Genomic DNA, 4,349 nt, shown 5'->3' on the forward strand with positions numbered 1-4,349 from the left:
GCTTCGGCCCAGCGGTCGTGACCCGCGCCGCGCGCAGCTGCGCCCAGCCTGCCGCCCAGGCAGGGGCGCCAGGGCGGGGCTGACCTGCAAGCAAAGTTGCGGCCGGCGTGGAAGAAGCCCGCACCCGCTTTCGCCACCTCCAGCTCATGGTGAGTGTGGCTGAGGGGGCCGAGAGCGCGGGGACATCGGAGGGTCTGGGGCCGAGCGGAAGGCGACCGGAGCCGGGCGCGGCAGGAGTTCTAGGTAAGTCCGGGCGGAGCCACCGCCTCCGTATCCCCCGCTCCCCCCCCCCCCCCAAGCTGACCAGAGGGTCCCACAGAGGGGAGAGCTGGCTCCGCGAGCACGGGCTTCCTCCCAGGGCCAGGCGGGGCGCGCTAGACTGGGAACTTTCTCAGTGCGTTGGAGAGATTTCCCGGCACGTCCTCCCGGGGTCTGAGATCTGGACCCCTCCGGCCCCCGCGTCCTTCCGGACGGACGCCCTTGCTCGCCTCGAAGCGCCTCTCCGGAGCGCCCCGGCTGCCCCGGCCGTCCTCCTGGGAGCGAGTGCAGGTGCAGCGAGCAGCGGGAATCTGCCTGCGCACTTTGCTTAGGTTTCCTGGCCGGCGGCAAGCGTGCACTTGGTGCGCCCCGGGGCGCTGTCTCTTCACCGCCCTTCGCGAGGTCTGGGGGAGGAGGCACTTGGTGGCCTGGGAGGGCGTTTGGAAGCGCCGAATCCGTTCTGGGAGGTGGGGAAGTGGAGGGTCGCTGCGCTGGAGTGAGAGTGTGTGTTCATGGACACCGGGAGGGACGCCCCAAAATGTCTCTGCCTTCGACCCTGGGTGATGGGGAGGGGAAGGGGGCGCCAGCCTGGGAACTCAGGACTTGGAAACTCCCGCTGAGCCCCTTGGTTCCTTTGGTGCCATAGGGCACCTTCACTCTGGGGAGGAAACCCAGGAGCAGTTCTCCGTGAAGGCCAGGGTCGCCCCTTGTCAGCCCTAGTTTCCCAACTCTAGAGGGTTAGAGGTCAGGGGAGGGCTGACGAGTCTCTGCTCCCACCTCGCTGCTGCGCGGGGAGCCAGCTGGTCGAGATGGTCTGGGAGCCTTCAAGGTCTTAGCTCCCAGAGACCAGGCCAGCCCGGAAGTTGCCCACGCGGAAAGGGCGGGGAAGACCCGACCCGCCCTGGCCCCGGAGGAGCCGCCAACTCCATTCTCTGCCTCTAGGAAACAGGGGGCTTCTGCTTTCTGCTTCTCCCCGGATAAGGGCCAAGGTGCGTCTGCGGGACTCGGGGCTTGTGGGGCAGGGTTGCTCAAGTGCTTGTAAATCCGAGCCTAGCAGTCCGGAGAACTGAACTGGTACCCTACCCGGGGTCCTAGTTGAACTTGGAAAAGAAGTAGTGGAGGTGTCCTGGAATCGCTTTGTTTGAGCCAAAATGTGATGCACGTGAGTGGAGTGTTCTCTTATAATAATACTGATTGTACATACGTTTATTATTAAAAAGAAAAACAACAAACCCACAAAAAGCCTGGCCTTCTCAGCACAAGTTTAAGACACGTCCCAGCCGGTGATGGCTCCCTGCTCCTGTCCTACTTCATCCACCCTCCGTTTCACATTTATCTTTGTTACAAAGGGAAAAATAAAAGAGATGTGAGGGCCTGGATCCTTTCAATTTTTAAGTGACCACAGAGGGCCTGGCTGGAGCCATGGGCAGTTTTATTTTTGGCTAGGTCTTTTTTTGTCACAGGCAAGGACCTAGGCCCACGAAGGGTAAAGCTGGCTCTGACGGGGACTTCAAGGCAAACTTTGGGACTGACTCCAGGCCTTGCTCTCTGAGCTCATCTGGAAAGCGCTGGGATCTAAAGGAATCCACTGGGTTTCCCTTATGTTAACTCATGACTGAGTTGGATTAGGAAGAGGCTGGCCTCATCCTTTACAATTTTTGAGGGCACCGTTAGCATCCAGAGATAAGGCTTGAGAGGAGTGCCAGGCCCTGGTTCTGACACCTGCTTGCTGTGTGACCTTGGGCAAACGGCTTCACCTCTCTGTGCTTTAGTTTATTCACCTGCCAGATGAAAGTTTCAGTGGTGGTGTTGGCCTCCGAGGGTCTAGGGGAGAATTAAAGACAGCGATAAGCACGGAGCAGGGTCTGGCACACGGGCAGGTGCCTAGACAACGTCAGTCTTCGTTATTTTTATCAAATAGATGGCTCTCTGTTGTGAGTCTTATGACACCTGGTGGGATATAGAAGGCTGGCAGCCTCCCTTACATGCATGCACTTCCTTTTAAACAACAGCTCCAATGGAAGCAGAAAAGGAGGTTAATCATAAAGGGAGATTTCTCGACAGAACCTCATTCTCTCCAAGCCTGACCGCGCCTCATGTTCTAAGGAGGAATCAGCGACATGCCGCCCACTGGCTAAGAGGTGGGTTCGGAGCATCTGACAACATCTCAACAGGCACCTAAACCCTGAAATTAAATTTTTACAGCGGATGTGCATTTTTCTTCTTTAATCAGCAGAAAAGCCCGCTTCTCCTCGGCCTCCTGGGATGAAAGTACCATCCTGTGAAAGTTCCTTTCCTAAGCACGTGCTGTCTTTAACGTCACCCCACGGTCCCAGAGTTTTCCACTCAGAAACGAGCCAAAACATGGGTCTGAGCAGATTTCTCCTCCTGGAATTCACCCACTCTGCCCTATTTTTCTCTTCATGATAATTGATGCTATTTTTTTACCTACTCCTCTAATGGCTGAGCATAGGCCTCTTCGACATCCTTATGTCTCTGATGACTTTTTTTTTTTTTAAAGCAAATTTAGCCTTTTCAGAACAAGCCATACCAAAACATTTTATTTTATAAAATTCCTTTCAGATGAGTTTTGTTTTTTTTTGCATTTAGAAAATTGGTTCTGCCCTGTATAAATATGTCTGACATTTCACCTTTCCCAAAATTAGACCATTTTGTTTGCATCCTTTAAGCTGCTGTGTGGAGTAACGAACACATTCCAAGAGGGAAATTGGACCTGACATAGAAAATGCTTTGGGGAGGCAGTGGATTTCCGGTGGCGTGTGTGAAGACTGTTGAAGTCTGAGTGCGTTTTCTCTGAAGGACACAGGACAGCTCATCTCGCTTTTCCCACCCAGCATGGGAGCCACGCAGTAAGCACGCTCCAGAGATGAATACCAGATGACTTCCCAAAAGGTGGTCACTTGTCACATTTCCTTCCCCCATGTTGCCTGAGATGAAACTTGGTTGTGCCGAAGACCTTAGACTTGGAGATGATGCTCTGAAAGAAGGTCTGAGGCTCTCCCTGTTGCCTTCCTCCCATTATTTAAAATACTGCCTCAAGGCACCAGTGTAAATATTAAAACTTTAATTAAAGAATAAACAGTGAGGGAGCTTCAACACGAGGGGGTACCCAGCACCTTCAGACGACTTCAGCAGAGAACGTGGTCAGACTAGGTTGCTGGGGCTGGAGGTTCTTCATGAAGATGTTGTTCAGTTGCTGAGTCACGTCCGACTCGTGACCCCATGGAGTGCAGCACTTTGGTGAAGGATACTGTTCTTCACTGTCTTCCGGAGTTCGCTCAAACTCATGTCCGTTGAATTGGTGATGCCACCCAACCATCTCATCCTCTGTCGTCCCCTTCTTCTCCCTCCCTCAATCCTTCCCAGTGACCCATGGATTTGTAAGGAGAGACAACCATATTCATATGTTATATCTGGAGTTGCTCTGAACACCATCATTATTGTTGATCAGTCATCGTCACAAGACACAACAGACGTGGGTGACGCATGCTTGCTGCTGTGGATGGGTGTGTCTGTATTGGGGGAAGGAGTACCTTACATAATCAATATGTATCCAGAACATACCACGTGTTCAATGTTCTGCTCAGGGAACAGGGCCAATGAAAACCTTGCTTTCGTGGAGCTTCTCTGGTTCTGGGGAGAGCCAGACAATAAGCAAGGGATGGAAATACATTTTTATGAGAATAAGGATGAGGGTTAAAAAAATTATGATGTGACAGTATGATAAAGAGTGACTTGGAAGGGCTTTCCAGGGAGGAGAGATTTGAGCTGAGATCTAGGTGAAAAGCAGCAGTTGATATGTTGTGGTTGTTCAGTCAGTAAGTCATATATGGCTCTTTGTGACCCCATGGAATACAGCACGCCAGGCTTCTCTGTCCTTAATCATCTCCCAGAGTTTGCTCAAACTCATGTCCATTGAGTCGGTGATGCCATCCAACCGTCTCATCCTCTGTGGCCCCCTTCTCCTCCTGCCTTCCATCTTTCCCAGCATCAGGGTCTTTTCCAGTGAGTTTGCTCTTTGCATGAGGTGGCCAGAGTATTGGAGCTTCAGCTTCAGCATCAGTCCTTCC

The 4,349-nt window shown here is 52.8% G+C and overlaps 1 long non-coding RNA gene across 2 annotated transcripts; it reads left to right on the forward strand.

The window, feature by feature from the left end:
- The first annotated feature begins 843 nt into the window (after positions 1–843).
- On the forward strand, positions 844–2,921 carry LOC129637877 (uncharacterized). 2 transcript variants are annotated; one of them, XR_008707618.1, is made up of 3 exons: positions 844–1,247; positions 2,271–2,399; positions 2,492–2,921. It is a non-coding gene; the product is annotated as an uncharacterized LOC129637877 (long non-coding RNA). The 2 variants fall into 2 exon arrangements; XR_008707619.1 differs by having other exon boundaries at positions 2,495–2,921.
- The last annotated feature ends 1,428 nt before the right edge of the window (positions 2,922–4,349 follow it).

The sequence above is a fragment of the Bubalus kerabau genome, chromosome 23, assembly GCF_029407905.1.
Source record: "Bubalus kerabau isolate K-KA32 ecotype Philippines breed swamp buffalo chromosome 23, PCC_UOA_SB_1v2, whole genome shotgun sequence".
NCBI lineage: Eukaryota > Metazoa > Chordata > Mammalia > Artiodactyla > Bovidae > Bubalus > Bubalus kerabau.